This window comes from Pongo pygmaeus, chromosome 21, assembly GCF_028885625.2.
Source record: "Pongo pygmaeus isolate AG05252 chromosome 21, NHGRI_mPonPyg2-v2.0_pri, whole genome shotgun sequence".
Taxonomy (NCBI): Eukaryota; Metazoa; Chordata; class Mammalia; order Primates; family Hominidae; genus Pongo; species Pongo pygmaeus.
Window position 1 is genome coordinate 61833404 of NC_072394.2, and position 18429 is coordinate 61851832.

Genomic DNA, 18429 nt, shown 5'->3' on the forward strand with positions numbered 1-18429 from the left:
CAGCTAATTTTTTTAAAATAGGCTTCCTTCCTAGTAGAAATCAACAAAGTCTAAAATAGAAGGGACTCTAATAGGAAATGAAGCTGCAGAGTTCTGTGTGGAATGCAACAGGCAGGGACCTCGGCATGGAAAATACTAAGTGCAGATTACATGGCTGACAACCACGGGAGCAGGAGAAGGAGTGATCTCCTTGCTTATCGAGCATGTCTCTGGGTCGGAGGGGAGCTGAGTGGGGACATCGCTTCTGGAAGGTTTAGACCTTTCACCAAGAAGGAGAGGAAAAAGGAAGAACAACAAAGATGGAGAAAAGGGGGAAAAAAGGCCGTAACGTAATGTACATGTAGAAGAGAAGCAGATAAAAAGCTCCAAATTCTGTGCAGTCAGGGGATGAATCAGTTAGTAAAGATCTATTTTTAGTTTCCAAGATCTGCTGTTACATTTTGCCTGGCATTAATTAATGTCACAGGCATGTTCCATGCACTGGCTCTGAAGGGCCCTCGCGTGTCACTCTAGCTGGAGGTACCAGCCCTTCTTAATGGGAGCTCTCCAGTCCTTTGGGGTCTGGTCTCTGACACAAACGTGTGTCCAGAATGTTCTGCTCCCTGACCTTGTCCCCTCTGGGTGTATCCGTTAATCTCCTCACTCTGGCCCTTGGATGTCTGGCCACTGGCCAAGGGAGAACTACAATTGTTATACTTTGTTTTTTAAAAGGAAAGGCTGTACAAGCTGAAATTGGGAAAAGACAAAGATGTTGGATCATGGCTTAGAATTTAAAGAAAAGGCTTTGAGGGCAGCTCTCCTACCACAAGGAAGAATGAGGCCCCCCTCATCTCCAAACAAGGCCGATTTTGACAAATCAGGTATCATAACTGGAGAACATCTTCCAATATAGTTTAGGCAAAGTGTAATATGTTAGCAAGAACTAATGATATGACTGGGGTTGATCAGATGTTGGCTGAAGTTGTGTGTGAGACTAATTATCTCCAAAAAACCTGTTCATATTTCAGAGGCGAGGCTGTAAATCTGAAGAGCAGCTGAAATGCAGGCATGATTGTACTCATGAAGCCTTGCTTTCTGAGGTGGTAAGGGGGGATTATGGGCGAGAACGAAAAACCCAAGGCCACATGGCAGCACACTGTTGGGACAGCTGTTTTTGTACATTTGCACCAATTATTAGATCAATAAGAAAGTATGACTACATCATGCACCCTATTTAGAAGAGACGTCCCTTATATTCTCTGAAATTTTTGAGAATATTCTGCTACTAACCTGATGGGGCCATTGATGCTAATTGTTAAGTGCCATTGGTCAAGGCCAATGCATAGTCTTCATTTAGTTCCTAAGTCATTTGTGGTCGGCCCATCCAAGACAGGGGCATGGACAATCTCATCAGAGTAGGCTGGGAGGGTTTCCATGACGGAATGGGGCTGGCCTCTCTGTTGAGGGGGGATATCCAAGGGGTGCACATGAGCTCTGAGGACCGGTGGCAAAGTCCCCGTTCAGTCCTTGGGAAGCATCACCACTGCTACATTTCTGATGTTCTGAAGATGGGTTAGAACAGAGCATGAGAGTAAGCAGGGTGCTGACCTTGGGTCTCATGTCTTGAGGCTCAATTCCATCCTCTCACCCAGCCAGGAGATTCAGAGGTCCTGCAGCCTCCTACCTCAGACCCACATACCTGGTGTGAGTTCTGCCCTCCTGACCACAACACCCCTGCACCTTGGACACAGCTTACCACATCCTTCCCCAGAGCATCTTGTGCCTTGGAGAGCAGGTGCAGTTGCAGCGTTCTGGGCTGCGGGCACTCGAGTTCAGCCCTGGCCAGAGGCCGTGAGGGGCAGAGCCAGGGTATGGTGTCTCCATTGGTAACGAGGGTCTCCATCCCTTCCAGGCTGGCCATGTCTGTGGCCACAGATGAATAGGATGGGTGCCCATCTTGATGGGTCAGACAAGGTAAGGGCTCTCAGACCCCATCCTCTGTTTGAGATCAGACCAGAGGTGCCATCAGAAAATTGACTGAAGATTAACCAGCTTCCTCTGGTGCTCAAAACCTAGACTCCCTTTGCTGCTTTGCGATTTCTTTCTGTGTGTGGAGGTCTGATAAGCCAGACGAGATGAAGGGATGTTAATCCTTGGGCCCAGTCTCAATGGCAAAGTTCCAATTAAAGAAGATGTGACTGTGGCCTGGGGCTGTGCCGAAGAAGGGCTTTGCTTATGTCTCTTTGTCTAATCTCTGTAATGGCCCCGTGTAGTTGACGCCTTCCCCAATACCATTTTACGGAGAAAGAAACGGAGTCTTATACATTTCATTTTACTTTTTGCATTGTATCTTAAAGATATAAAACTTTAACCTTATACTCCATAATATATCTATTGATCTTACTATAAAATAAGATCTCCCTCCTCCAAAAAAAATCGTGAAGGAAAATGGTTCCCTCCTGAGTGAGCGCCAAAAGCCTGGGCTTGGCCTGTCGGAGAGAGAGGCTGCAGAGCCCCTGTATGGAGAGCAGGCACCCTCCACAGGGCCCCCAACACACGTTTCATGCCTGAGCCTTGTCCCTGTGATGTTGACACTGTGCGGATGGCGGGGCTGGAACTTGCCCTGAGGGCCCCAGGGAATCCGGCAAGGCCCAGGCTCCACTGCCTTTTTCTGTGGAATGTTCCAGCTGGCCGGTGTGCACAGGGAAATCTGAGCCGAGGGCTTGAGGGGGGCTCTCGTCCCACACAGGGCTAAGGCTCTCCAGGGAGCCTCAATGGCTGGACCCCCATCCAACGCCAGCGCCCAGCCCCCTTTGCCCCGCCATGGCCCGCCTTTTCCTTTGTGACCTGCTACGGGCCTCACATCCTGAGAGGAGCCCTAGAAACGGGCTCTGTTGATAAAAACACACATACCCTTTGCCACAGGAAACGTGGCCTCACGTTCACAATGGTAACCACCAGGCTCCTCACAGAAACCAAAGAGGAACAGATTTTAGATTTTTACCTCAATTAGGAAACACATGTTCTCTCTCTCTCCTTCCCTCCCTCTCTCCTCTCAGCAAGTCTCAATTTTCCTCACATGTAACCTCTGCCCTCCCTATCCTAGATTGGGAAGCTGCACATTTAGGAAATAGAGACTGTGTTCCTTTGAGTTTAGGTAAAAACTGTGAGAAAACAGGATATAAGTCGTAATGGAAACCGGTGGACCTCGGGTCACAGGTAGGGTTGTCAGATAAAATACAGGATGCCCAGTTAAAATGGGAATTTCAGGTGAACAATGAATACTTTGTTAGTATAAGCGTGTCCCAAAGACTGCACAGGATATACTTAAACTAAAATATTTATTGTTTCTTTGAAATTCAAATTTAACTAGGCAATCCTGTATTTTTATATATCATCGATGAATAGTAACCATAGCATAGGGGACCCACCGTGTGAGACTCAGAACCATCATCTGGGAAGAACATTGAGGCAAACTTCTCCATCCAGATTAATTCCTGACCTTCTGAGAATAACAAACAGCCCACTATGCTGTGGCCAGTACTCCGCGCCAGCACACGCTGTCATTTTGTGGGCAAGGAGCTCTCCTTGAGTCTGCCCAACGGAGGTGTGTAGTTATTTGTTGTCCAGGAGAGAAACAGAGGCTCAGGGAGGTTGGTGTGACACGCCCGAGCGCTCAGTCAGCTCCTGGCCTGTCTCTCTGCATAGTACTCGCTGGCTGTGGGCGGGCAGGCAGTGCCAGCTTCAGAGGAGCAGTAATAACAGGTTAGCTTGGAAGTTCTCCTTGCAGAGATGGGAACGGCTGTGTCAACCATGCAAATTATATGCAAATACACTTGGCCTGCCTGCCCAGATGGGAGACCCATGAGCACAGCCTCCAGCCGTCCATGGGTTTCCGGTAGGGCAGGGGTACCAGGCTGATAGCGGCTGGGTCTCCGGAGAGGCCCATGTTCCCGGTGCATGTGGGCTGGGACACATGCACACACTTACTTTCCTGGCGTGGATGAAGATGCGAGGGGGCTAGTGTGGCGGTGGATGCCTAAGGCTGGAGGGGGTGTGTTGATGCGTGCATGACCTGCCACCCTGATCTGTGTATTCCCAGCAAGCCACATGGCTTCTGTCTCCTGGGATAACCCTTCCTGAGGCTCCAGCACCCACCTCTGGACAGAAGGAAGTGGCCCTTTCCCTGGGCACCCTCCTGCTGAGATGCCACAGGCGTGCAGACCTTTGAGGAGAATAATCCTAACCACAGTGATGCTACTGTGAGCGTTGACCGGATGTTTATGATACACCTGACCCTGTGCTGAGCATCTTGTGCTTAATTCTCCCACATGCCTGGGGTTCTTGTTGCCCTGACTTGACAGATGAAAACCTTGAGGCTTAGAAAGGTAAAATAACTTGGCCACAACTGATGAGATACCGAGCCAAGATTCCACCTGAGTTCTGCAGGCCGGTCAGATGAATCGCTGCCAGGTGAATGAGGGATGGCTTTCAACACCAGCTCCTGGGTGTGGACTTTCTGAAGAGAGAACTGTTTTGAAAAGTCCTTTATGGAGAACTGTAGTAGTTTTAGCTAAGATTGTTTTGTATTTGCGCTCTTAGAGTTAGTAGGGTTGGCCTCAAATACTGGTGCCGACTGAGCCCCATGTATAGGAGATGTTCTCCACGAGGGAACGCTGAACCTTCGGGAGACCCACAGGAGGTGGCTGCCCAGCCCCTCTGTCTAGCAATGCTGCAAGGGGAAGGTGTACACCAAAGGCGGGGCTTGATTGAATGGTTGAACATGCTGGTGTGGGGGCCATATAGCCTCAGCCACAGGTTGTCTTTGCCAGTCTCTGGCTGAGTGGTTTGGGGCGAGCTGCCTCACCACTATCAACCTCCTTTCCTCATCTGTTAAGTAATATTTGTAATGACAGCACCTCCCTCACACCCCAGCTTGGAGGTTTCACTAGTCTGTTGCCTGATCAATCATAATAGTTATTAGTCATTGCTGTTTGCCAGGTACCAGCTTCGGTGCTAGAAAGAGCTAGTAATGAGAAAAAGAAGTACAGCGCTCACTTTTGAAGATCTTAGGAGTCCAGAGAGCTAAGCTAAATCCACTACAATGTGAGACAGGCAGATATTCACCTAAAAGTGTCATAGGGACCCTGCTGCTGAGGTTCGGGAGCGGGGAGATCACCACTCACAGGGGGTTGGGGGGGTTCCAGAGGCCTTTGTTGAGGAGGCAGCGAGTAGGTGGACAGGTGGATTTTGGGTTTGTGGATTAAGAGAAGGAAGGGAATTCCTGGCGGAGGAACAGCATAAGCAAAGTGTGGAGGAGAGCCTGGGGGCCTTTGGTTTGATTGGAGGGTGCACGCATCCATCCGTGCATGCCGGGGCAGTGGGCTTGGAGCTGGGGAATAGGGTACAAAGTCCCTGCTGTTATGGGGATTGCAACGTTAAGCAAGTAATGGTACATTTAATTTTTTAATTGCAGTTGTGATGAGCACCAGGGAATCTGAGCTGGTCAGGGAGCAGGTGCCCGAGGCTTCCCTGAGGACATAAGTGAAGCTTGAGTAGGAGGCAGTAGGGAATGGAAAGAGCACTTCAGGCCATGAGTACAGCTCCCTTGGGGCCCCTGACATGGGCCAGCATCCAGGGAGCCAAAAGGCCAGTGTGTGGCTGTGCTGCAGGCAACCAGAAGTGGGGCTTGGGAAGTGGCTGAGGAGGTGGGCAGAGGCCGGCCTACATGGGCCCTGCTAGGTGGAGGACATTACTTTGTTCCAAGAGCGACGAGGCTACTACAGGTTTTAGCTAGAGTGGGGATGTGCGGGTGGACTTCTGTGTCTGGTGGTGGCGGAGAAGGCTTTGCCTGCAGCAGGGGTGAAGGTGAAGGGAGGAAACTGGACTTTGGCCAGCTGTGGACTGTACAACTTGACCAAAATCCCACTTTGCCATCGCCACCATCCTTAGTCCGACACACTCAACAACTCACTCTTTCCCACCTGAGCAGTGTCTCATACAGTCCCTGTTCCTGAGCTCATCATACAGTCCCTGTTCCTGAGCTCAGCACCCACCTGATTTTCCCACCACCCTTGCTGCCGAGCACACGTGCATTGGCCCCCAGCCCGCATGCTCTGTGTTCTTCCCAGCGGAGCCAAATCCTGTGGAACTGGACCCGGAGAGAACAGGAGGGAGTCAACAAGATCTTAAGCCTGCTCCAGACCCCTTGCCTGACTTTTGAGAAGGTCAGGGCTCGATTTCTGTTTGGCCCTCCTCCCTGGGCTGGGCGCATCTTCCTGGACAGCCTCCCCCTGGGAGCGGAAGGCTTGGCAGGAGCAGTGGATTGCCTCACTGAGGGAGTGTGTGCCAAGGCACACAGGGCCAAGCGCTTATTCGTGCTGGAAGCTGCCCTGGCAGCCTGGGTGCCCCGCTGCCAAGAGCTGATTGGAAGGCTGGACGGACATGTTCAATGGTTCCGGGGGCTCACCAGCACACCCTATGAAGGGCAAATGCGGTTGGGGGCTGGCGACCCCGTCAAGCTGAACTCCAGGAGGTCAAGGACAGGGCAGGAGGAGGCTTTGGCCAGCATAGTCTTGGAGAGGGAATTACTGTCCTGCTACTTCGTACTGTAGCAAACTCTTTGAAAAAGCCACAAGCAATTTTTGCTCTCCCAAAATAGCTGAGAGATTCCATTGGACAATTGCTTACCGAGTACCTACTTGGAGCTGGGCTAAGAAAGAGAAATTTTCATCTACTCCTTCAAGGAGCACATGGTCTGGTGAGAAAGCCTGACGTATTAACCAGTCATTACAGGACACTGTCCTGTTAAGGTGGTGAGAAGTGACTATGGTGGCACAGGACCCTAGAGGTGGTGGAGACTCCTGCAGCCTGGTGGGTTGGTCATGCTTCACAGAGGATGCTAGAAAGAGCTAGTCATAAAAAAAAAAAATTGCAGCTCTCACTTTTGAAGATCTTAGAGTCCAGAGAGCTAAGCTAAATCCACTACAATGTGAGACGAGCCAAGATTCACCTAAAAGTGTTACAGGGACCCTGCTGCTGAGGTTCGGCAGTGGGGAGATCACTTCTCGCAGCGGGTTGGGAGATCCAGATTTGGTTTTCCTATGTAGGATTGGAGAAAGACATACATGCAGAGACTGAGTGCTTCTCCAAGAATGCACACATGCTCATTCACACATGTTAGTAACCCACGTAAAAGGTACACATAACCGTGTTGGGACAGGACCCAGGTGGTGCAGTCCCAGAGCAGCAAGCAGAAAGCACCATGAGAACTCAAGCTCTCTGCTCGAACCCTGTGAAGCCGAAGCGGGCTCTACCCCAATCCCCTGCGATTGGTACCTCCTTTTCCTTCCACTTTCCTCCCATCCTGCAGCAACTCCCGTGTCCCTCTTCTTCAGAGTCCGTGAGAAGTTCCTCCTTTTGCACTGCCCTTGCTGCTTCTCTTGATGACTTTCTCTCGGAGACAAGTCCTATGCCACTTGGAACAAAACTTCTCCTGTGGCCTAACCTCTGTGTCATCTGTACCCGGCATGCTGCCTGGCTTCTGTCCTCGCTCTGCCCACTTTGTGGTGACCCTGACAACTCATGAGCCTTCTGCTGGTTTCTGCATCGCAGGGAAGAGTGCCCACTTAGCGCCTTGGCACTCACCGCACCCTCTGTCTTTTGCCCTTTGCCCTCAGATGTGCCTGGGGCTGAATCTTTCTTATCTCCCAGGTCTGTCTTCATAGACAGCCTCCTATCCCTCCCCTGTGACTCATCATACCACTCTATTCCTTTTCCTTCATTGCGATTTTCTCTAAAATCACTTCACTCATGTACGTATTTTCCTATTTATAACTGTCTCTCACACTGAAGTGTCAGTCCCATGACGGCAAGGGGGCTGCTGTCTTATTCTCCCCGATCTTACAGCTGTGAATGAAACTTGGGATGTGCTGGGGAGTCCGTCAGTATTTCTGGACAAGTAACTGTTGAATACAGTTTCCCTGACACCTGGGAGGTATAATGTCTTCCTCTTTCATAGCTTTTTTTCATTACAATCTGCCTGTTTGGCTTTTGTCATTGTTTCCCAATTATCTTGATTATGTGTCTTACAAAAGACTATAGAACGGTCTAGTAAAGGCAAAACCTCTCAGAAGTAGGAGGAAGGGAAGGAAGAGATTGGACAAAGCCAGAACACTTGTTAGCAGGCGGGAAAGCAGGCAAGGCTGGACACATGAATGCACTAATATTTTTGTCTGTGTGCAGCTGTGTCTGTGTCTGCACTTACATGCCTAGAGCACCCTGATGTGAATGGGAGCAGCTGGGATTTGGTGTTTTGGGTGACTGGCTGGGCTCTGATGAGAGGTGGGTTTTTTCCCATCTTGCTCATTAGCTGGTCAACTTTTCTTGCTCTGTGATCTTTAGAATGAGGGGGTAGCAAACTGGTTTTAGCTCAGGTGCTAAATCTTACTGGGAATGATTGCCTTGGAAGTCCAGGTAAAGCTGGCTTCCGCTGCCCAGCACAGCGGGGAGGAGTGCTGAGGCCAGGCTGCACTGTCCACCCTGAGTGTAGGAAGGAGAGAAGAGAAGGGGCACCGTATTGTGATGTGGCTGCGTTAGATAATCCCTGAAGCACTGTTGGCTCTAAAATTCCGAAAGTCTCCCCTCCTTTGGGAACGGTAAGAGATGGGTTGGAGACCCTGAGTGTAAGGAACAATTCTCCTCCTCTGGGAAGACTTCATCTTCAGAGTCTGGCCTTGAGACATGTGCCAAAACCCCTCCTAGAGAGGAAGAAGTAGGGTCCACCTAAAGGGTACATGATGAGTTGGGTGCTTCCCCTCATGCTCAACCGAAGACTGAAATTCCCAGTGCTTAAAAGCAAGTCCCGTAAAAAGCTGTATGTATTTAACATACACTGTATGACTTTAGGGATAAGTATGCACCTGTGAGACCATCAGCACCATTAAGGCCATAGACATATTCACCTCCCAAAGTTTCCTCTTGCCTCCTTTATTATTATCTGTGGCCAGAAAACATAACATATGTTCTACTCTCTTAGAAAATTTTAAGCACGTGGGCTGAGTGCAATGGCTCCCGCCTGTAATCCCAGGGAGGCTGAGGCGAGCGGATCACCTGAGGTCAGGAGTCTGAGACCAGCCTGGCCAACATGGTGAAACCTTGTCTCTACTAAAATAGAAAAAATTAGCCAGACATAGGTGTGGGCGCCTGTAAACCCAGCTACTCGGGAGGCTGAGGCAGGAGAATCGCTTGAACCCAGGAGGTGGAGGTTGCAGTAAGCCGAGATTGCACCACTGCACTCCAGCCTGGGCGACAGGGTGAGACTGTGTCTCAAAAATAAATAAATAAATAAATAAATAATAAATAAATAAATAGAAAAGAAAGAAAATGTTAAGTGTGCAAAACAGACACTCTGCTGTATACTAGGCCTCCAGAACTTAGCCATCTCACATAACTGAAACTTTGTACCCTTTGACCCCCACCTTCCCCATTTCTCCTCCCCTACTCCCTGGTGATCACCACTGGACTCTCCGCTTCTGTAAGTTTGACTGTTTTAGATTCCACATAGAAGTGACATCAAATAGTATTTTTCTTTCTCTGCCTGGCTTATTTCACTGAGAATAACGTCCTCTGGGTCCCTCTATGTTGTTGCAAAGGCAGAATTCTTAAAAGGCGGAATAAACATCTCAACTAAATATTTTTTTAAAAAGAAGAAAGAACTTTAAAACAATTCTTTAACATTTTATTTTTATTTTTACTTTTTATGGGCACATGGTAGGTGTATATATTTATGGGATACGTGGGATATTTGGATACAGGCACACAGTGTTTAATAACCACATCAGGGTAAATGATGCATCCATCACCTCAAGCATGTATCATTTCTTTGTGTTATAAACATTCTGATTATACTCTTTTAATTTTTAAATGTACTATAAATTATTGTTGACTATAGTCATCCTGTTGTGCTATCAAATTCTAGCTTGTTCATTCTAACTATAGTTTTGTACCCATTAACCATCCCCACTTTTCCCCCCACTCCCCTACCCTCTTATCTCTGTGAGTTCAATTGTTTTAATTTTTACCTCCCACAAATGAGCGAGAAAGAAGAAAACAAAATTAAAAACTAAAATGAAAACAAGTCCTACTGAAAGTATGGGGGCGGATCCCTGTGCTAAGGGAAGAGGGAAATGAGGCTAGGCTCACTCTTTCCTCCGGCTGTGGATGGGATTCTGAACTCTGGCTTGGGAGGCGAATTGGGTGGCTTATCATTTGAGCCCTGCCTCCTTCCAAAAAGGATTTGAGGGGACTTACAGTGAGAATATACTCAGAGGATAGACAATGAGAAATAAAACCAGAGTGAAAGGTCATAGGCCACCAAAAGGAAGAGAAAATCAAACCCTAGGAAGGGCCAGGGTCTCTCAGGCCAGGACTTGGATTCAAGCAACAGTCATCGTTTGGTTTCATAAGGACAAAGGATTCTTGGCTTGGAGAAGAGTTGGCAGAGGCTAATATACAAATCTGTGTTTGAATCTGTTTATTGAAACATATTGTTTTTGTAAATACATCCAACAGACGCTGATTAGCCAGCCCCCCAAGTGATGGGTGTGGCAGGGTCCCAGCCCTGCCATTTTGTTCCCCATCTGGGCCAGTAAACTCTTCCCTTTAAAAAAACAAATAAGAAAGCAAACTCCTTACATAAGAAACTTTTGGGGCTGCAAGGAGGGGGAACCAGCTTTTCTTGTTGTAGCTGAAATATAAACATTTTTTCTTTCTGGTCCTGAAAAATTAATCTGCAAAAACAGTGGGTGACGCCAAAGAAATCACTTCAGGTGCTGGAAATCATTTTATTTTCGCACTCTATGATTAAAAGTCGGTAGCCAAGTGCTCAGAGCCACATCACATCTTCCTAAGTAGGAATATACCACACCCTGCCCTCCTCTGGCTTTGCTTCTGTTCCTCAGGCGCTTTCGTTATCTGTGATGCGGTAAGACTGGCCCGCGGTGACAGGGAGCTGCAAAAGGCGATTACTCCGGGGGAGCACTGGGCACTGAGAGGCTGTGTGCGTTTCCCCTAGGACCCCACAGTCACAGCCTGGCGTGCGCAGGAAGCCAGCTTGATGGAGCCATCTCCGCCAACGTGACGGGAGCATTTCCAGAAAGGGTCCAGGGGGCATTTATTTCCAAACAGTCTGTGCTGCACAGGGAGAGGGGACGAGGCAACAGGTCAGCAGAGGTGAGGGGAGGACAGGATGCAGGGAACTTGTTTGTGGGTCAGGAGGACATTGTCTTGGCAAAGTTCTACCCGCTCTGTGCCCACTGAGCCACAGGTGATGGTGACGTGGATTGTCCGTTTTCTCTTTCTCACTTAGCCTTCCCTGGAGGAGTTTGGGCTGGAGAAATCAACCCAAACCCAGGCCATCCCTGTTGTTCAAAGTATCAGACCATTTAGACCTGCAGTCAGCCCATTTCCCAAAGGCTGGCATGCACCCCCTGGGGGCACTTTTGTTTGGTTTTTAACTTTTACCTCATTTATTTGACATTAGGAGGGACTTTTTCTTTTTAATAAACTTTTTATTTTGGAATCGTTTTAGATGTACAGAAAACCTGCACAGTTAGCACAGAAATTCCCACATCCCTTCAGCCAGTGAACCCCCACCCCGTAGCATCTTACATTAGCACGGGGCATTTGTCATGACTAAGAAACGCATGTGGGTACATTCCTATGAACTAAACTCCAGACTTTATGTGCACGTCACCGGTCTGTCAAGTGATGTCTCTTTCTGTTCTAGGATCCAAGCCAGGGTGGGTGGTGATTTTTCATATAACTTTTTTTAAGTGCCATAATTATGGAGTTATTTTAATGAATATTACAAAAAATGTCACATCAATTATTATAGCTTGGGACAAATTAAATGATAAGAGCAAGTCAATTTGAAGAAGCGTGTTATGAAAATAAATAAAGATGACATGTGGTACAGCCCTTTACTTCACAGACCCACCAAGAAGCTCAGGCTTGCTTAACACCAAGCAAATCCCTAACAAAGTCCTGGCGGGGCTGAGATAAGGACTAGCAACCCAGTACCCCTTCCGTGGTCCAACAGCGCCGCTCTCCCTGTTCGGATGCTGCGGAAGGGAGGAAGGAGGTGGAGAGGAGAGGAACTCTCAGTGAGAATAAAGTTTCCTTTTCAATTATTCAGCTGATCCTTGACCCCCATTACCATGGATAATCAAAAACTGGGTGGATGCATCATGCCTTAAATAAAAACATCGCTGAGGTGGCCCTGAGGATGTGAAAGCAGATAATTGCATGGGGTGTTCATCCAATGACACTCCAGGGGGAGGTACTTTCCTATATGCACGGAGATGAGAGCAGTGGTCCTCAGCACAAGGTCACACATCTGAGGAGTGTTCCTTCCTGAGGGGGCTCCTCAGGTACAGCTTCCTGTTCCCTCGCACGGGGCTGGTGATGATCAACCTCTTCTGACAATGGAGAGAGCATGCAGAGGATGTTAGGGGAACCAAACCCCAAGAGGGAACCAGCTTCAGTGGAAAGCGGAGCGCGTGCCTTCCCAAGGCAGGGCATTGCTGAGTCCCAGAGAGGAGCCCTGGGTTCCGCTGCCTCCCCCACAGGACAAGGCATGACAGCACCTGCATTGGAATATAGACTGTGCTTTGGAGCCTTTGGCATCAGCTCCCACCTGGTGTGTAAGTTTGTGGTCTCTCCAGCAAGTTCAGGGAAGTGAGAGAGTCACAGTTCTCTGTCGTTCAGCAGGTGTGGACTGAGGGCTGGCTCTGTGCCAGGCCCCGTGCTGGATGCTGGGTTCCATTGTGAGGCCAGGCACAGCCAAGGCAGAGACAAACATTCCTACAGTCACTCACGACACCGAGCTCCACAGACCAGAGAATGGACGGATCCACAGGAACGAAAGACAGGCTGCCGGGTGCCCAGCCCTGGGGAGCCTCCGGAAGAGGAGAGAGGACCACCCATCATGGCTGACCTTGGGAGGACCTGGGTCTTCACAAATTGTGTTCCTTGGTATATATAAGAGGGTTAAAATAGACACAAGAAATATCCATCTATTCCCATTCAGTTATTTGACACATACTCTTGGGGCCATGACATGAGTTCAATCCCCAGAAGAGGATCAGGATGGTGGGGGAGGAAGGATGTGGCGAGGGGCCGTGTAGGAGCCCAGGGGGCTTGTCTTATGGCCACTCTTGATCGAACTCCTCTGAGGCCCCGGAAGTGCTCCTTCATCCCCAGCTTGCTTGTGAGTCTGCGTCGGCTCCCCAAGCCCCAGTTTCCTGCTGAGACCCAGCCACACACTTAGCCCTGAGTGTACCAGGTGGCTCCACTCAGAGTGCTGCTCCGGCCCCTCTCCCTGGGGCTTCCTGCCATGTGACTGCACATTTGGGGTCTGGAGAAGGGCCCAGGGACTGAACTGCAAAGGCGAAGGATGTCCCTGCTCCTCCTGACCACAGCTTCTGGACAGGCATGTATGTCTGGTGATGCAAGACCAGAGGGGCATGGCCGATGAGAGAGTTATTCTTTCTACTCGTGAGTCTCCCTCGGACACACGGGATATCTCGTGTCTCCTCCTGGTTTTGCTGCTTTTGTTTTTTTCTAGCTGCATGAGGTAGTTTTGTTTGAAAGAATAGTCAATGCAGACTGCAGTTTTCCGAATGAGGCTTGCTCTTGGCAAGTGAGTGAGATATCTTTTTGTTTGTTTGTTTCCTTCGGAAAAAAGGGCCTGAGAAAGCAAGTTGACAATTCTTTGGAAATTATTTTTCTTTTTCTTTGGTGACTATTGCCACTTGCTTAGTTTATTGGTTATTGGTTACGTGCCCTGGGGAGTCTATCTGTACCATGGTGCTTAGAAAAATTAGAATGGGAGTGATGGATTTATTTGTTATATTGAATTGATATAACTCACATATCATGCAATTCACCCTTTTAAGGTGTCGGATTCAGTGGCTTTTAGTATATTCACAAGGTTGTGCAACCATCACTGTGATCTAATTCCAGAACATTTTCAACACCCCCAAAGAAACCCCATACATTACAGTCACTCTCACTTTTTTTTTTTTTTTTTTTTTTGAGGTGGAGTCCCGCTCTGTAGCCCAGGCTGGAGTGCAGTGGCATGATCTCAGCTTACTGCAACCTCTGGCTCCTGGGTTCAAGTGATTCTCCTGCCTCAGCCTCCTGAGTACCTAGGACTACAGGTGTGCACCACCCGGCTAATTTTTTGTATTTTTAGTAGAAATGGGGTTTCGCCATGTTGGCCAGGCTAGTCTCAAACTCCTGGCCTCAAGTGATCCGCCCGCCTTGGCCTCCCAAAGTGCTGGGATTACAGGCATGGGATTACATGTTGCTGCATGGATACATGATTTTATTATTTTTATGGGTCTGTATATTCCATGGTGTATATATGCCACTTTTTCTTCATCCAGTCTACCGTTGACAGGCACCCAGGTTGATTCCATGCCTTTGCTATTGTGAATAGTGCTGTGATAAACATACGAGTGCAGGTGTCTTTTTGGTAGAATGATTTATCTTCCTTTGGGTAGATACCCAGTAATGAGATTGCTGGGTCGAATGGTAGTTCTACTTTTAGTCCCTTAAGAAATATCCAAACTGTTTTCCACAGCGGTTGAACTAATTTACATTCCCACCAACAGTGTATAAGTGTTCCCTTTTTTTTCTGCAACCTCACCAACATCTGTTATTTTTTGACTTTTTAGTCATAGCTGTACTGACTGCTGTGAGATGGTATCTCATTGTGGTTTTGATTTGCATTTCTCTGATAATCAGAGATGATGAGCATTTTTTAAATATGCTTGTTGGCTGCTTGCATGTCTTCTTTTGAGAAGTGTCTCTTCATGCCCTTTGCCCACTTTTTAATGGGTTTTTTTTGTTGTTGTTGGTTTGTTTAAGTTCCTTATAGATTCTGGATATTAGACCTTTGTTGGCTGCATAGTTTGCAAATCATTTCTCCCATTCCATAGGTTGTCTGTTTACATTGTTGATTGTTTCTTTTGCTACATAGAAACACTTTGGGTTAATTAGGTACCAGTTGTCAATATTTGTTTTTGTTGCATTTGCTTTTGAGGACTTAGTCTTAAATTCTTTGTCTAGGCTAACATTCAGAAGAGTATTTCCTTGGTTTTCTTGTAGGATTTTTATAGTTTGAGGTCTTAAATTTAAGTATTTAATTCATTTTGGGTTAATTTTTGTTCATATTGAGAGGTAAGAGTCCAGTTTCGTTCCGGAATTAGAGTGGCACTAATCACTCTATTCAACATTCTTCTGCATATGGTTAGCTAGTTTCCCCAGCACCATTTATTGAATGGGGGTCCTTTCTTTCACTGTTTATTTTTATTGACTTTGTTGAAAATCAGTTGGTTTTAGGTGTGCAGCTTTATCTCTGGGTTCTCTATTCTGTTCCATTGGTCTGTGTCTCTATTTTTATACCAATACCATGCTGTGTTGGTTATTGTAGCCTTGTAGTATAGTTTGAAGTCAGATAATGTGATGCCTCTGGCTTTGTTATTTTTGCTTAGGATTGCTTTGGCTATTCGGGCTCCTTTTTGGTTCCATATCAATTTTGGAATAGTTTTTTTCTAATTCTGTGAAAAATGACATTGGTAATTTGATAGGAATAGTGTTGAATTGCTTTGGGCAGTATGGACATTTTAATGATATTGAGTCTTATAATCCATGAGCATGGAATGTTTTTTCATTTGTTTGTTTTCTTTCAGTAGTATTTTGTAGTTCTCCTTGTAGAGATCTTTCATCTCCTTGGTTAGATGTATTCCTAGGTTTTTGTGTGTGTATGTGTGTGTGTGGCTATTGTAAATGGGATTGTGTTCTTGATTTGGCTCTCGGCTTGAACGTTACTGGTGTATAGAAATGCTACTGATTTTTGTACATTGATTTTTGTATCCTTAAACTACCGAAGTCATTCATTGGGTCTAGGAGTCTTTTGGTGGCATCTTTAGGGTTTTCTAGATATATAATCATATCATCAGTGAAGAGAGATAACTTGGCTTCCTCTTTTCCTATTTGGATGCCTTTTATTTCTTTCTCTTGCCTGATTACTCTGGCTAGGATTTCCAGTACTATGTTGAATAGAGTGATCAGTGCCATATCTTAAAAATAAAAACTAATTCAAACAAATCCATGTTGAACAAAATATCACCATTTTACATAAAGATAGCATCGCAGAGATCTTCCACTGGGACCTCCCACCGTAGTCAATTGCAGTGGAAATGCTCATTCTGGGCCCTCAGGAACCTCTGGGGTTACATGTGGAGGTTCTGCAAGCACTTGTTCCATCCACATCTCCAGGAAAACAACCACCCAGGCTCTAATTCTTACTTGCCTGCATAGAACAACCTCATCTCTAATGCAATGTTTTTTTGCACACCTACATTTCTGGGCAGCAGGCTCTGTTTTTAGGTTGTTAGGTCAATAGTAACAATTACTAAAGAGCTGAGCGGTGGCTCTTTTTTTTTTTTTTCTGTCTGCTTCTATCTCTTCCTGTTTTCTAAGGGTTGCTACTGTGACGTTAAGTAATGTATAGGAAATAATTTACTTCCTATTTCTTGGCCATACCAAGTTTTATCTCTGCTTGAGTCTCTTCCAGGTTGCTTGAAATGGTGCTTTTCTCAGTTAAACGTGGACTTGACATAAAGGCCAAGCCACAGGAGGCTGCCCTCTTTTATTTTATTTTATCTTTTAAGGCTCAGGGAGCATCTTTCTGTTTTCTGAGATGCTGCCTGCAGAGTAGGAACTGGGAGAGAACACTAAAATGCCCTCTCAGCAAAGAGTAGCGAGCTCCCTACAGAGAGTGTGAGCAGGGGCTCTTGAGCTCATCTCTTCTCTGTGGGGCCAGCCCAGTGGTCCTTTCTGGACCTGTGGGTGTCTTCTCTGGGCAACCAGATCATTGTGTTTGAATCAGAGCATCATTGGCTGAAAACACTCCACTGTTTATAAAGGTATGTAACATGCTCCATGACATAAGCATATATAAAATGTCAGTTAAAAAAAAACTCTTTTACTCTATGTTCTTAATGATATATTTATCTTCAAGCACGCAGTTAAAGGGAAAATGCTACGTAAAACTGTGTGTGACCCAGTTCAAGTAATTCTCTCATGTGCTTAATACCGCTGTTGCTTTTGTCAAAATATTTACTACAATTCATAATGGCTGTCAGAAACCAGGTCCACAATCCATGTTCTACTAAACAGAAAAACATTTATAAGAAAATTTATTGCTTTATAAACTGTTTTTTTTCCCAATGATGAACCTAATTAAACTGAAAGTGTAAATTGGTTAGAAACATATTAGCCCAAGTATGTGTGTGTATATATATACATATATATATATGTTTTATTAGGCCAAGTTTTTTATTTATATATAATATAATTAAAATATCAAGGTATTTGATAGAGCTACTATTTATAGCAATTCTACTGATCAGCCACCCAAGGGTAGCATTTTTCAATGAGATTTACAAGGGCCAATAGTCCATGTATTTATACACATATCTGACTTCCCAGTGTCCAAAATAGCAAAGAGCTGGAGGCTATCTCAGATCAGCCATGGAAGCCATGCTCTGAGAGGTAACGTGTTTCTCCTTTCCCGTAGCAAATCTTTCTGTAAGAATGAAACCAGAGATGTTATCTACCAAAATGCAACGAGGGACAGGATGCAAATTAGAAAAATGATAACATTAGCTGACTGGGAAAAACAGAATCAACGTCAGGGCCAGTTTAAAATAATATGCTTTTTAACCACCCTCGCTTTATTGCCCCAGCTAAGAGCAAGTATTTAGGACCATAGGCTAATATTAATCAGAGAGAACGTTTAGGTTCTATGGCAATGTTGGCGTCTGTGAGATTTGCTTCCTTAGCTGAGCTTCCGCTGGGAAGCTGGGGAGGGTTGGTCATGAACGAGTGCCATGTGAGTATGATTACCCAAAAGCATCTGCCTAGGGGAAATGGGCTCACTATCAGGGGCCATGGAGTTACCAGCTAGAGAGACTTTTCTCCTGGTAGAGACCATGAACATCATGTACGCAGAGAACCAAGACTGTAAGAGGGAGGTAGGGTAGGCTGTTTGGTTAGGGGAGTGGGGCAGGAACAGACACAGGGAGAGTCTACCATGTCTGGACAAATCACATCTATGGTTTTATCCAATCCTTTGAACAAATGAACATGAGCCCCACTTTTCAGATAAGGAAAACACAGCATGGAGAGTTTAAGTGACTTATTCCAGGTTACAGGGTTTATAGGTAGCAGAGCAAAGGTTCAAAGACAGGCCTTATCTCCAGGGTCTGGGAACTTTGCCCACCATGCTGCCTGTCTGGGTGTGGCATGGCAGGGAAGGCTGAGTTGTGCTGGAAGGTCACACTCGGGGATTTCTGCAGAGCGACTTTGGGGCATAGG

General features: G+C 46.6%; 1 protein-coding gene across 1 annotated transcript in view; it reads left to right on the forward strand.

The window, feature by feature from the left end:
• The first annotated feature begins 16589 nt into the window (after positions 1–16589).
• ZNF831 (zinc finger protein 831) overlaps positions 16590–18429 on the forward strand; it is a 94635-nt gene continuing 92795 nt past the window's right edge. The window contains exon 1 of the mRNA XM_054468243.1: positions 16590–16976. The gene's annotated coding sequence lies outside the window, so the exon portion shown is untranslated. The remainder of the gene's footprint in view (positions 16977–18429) is intronic.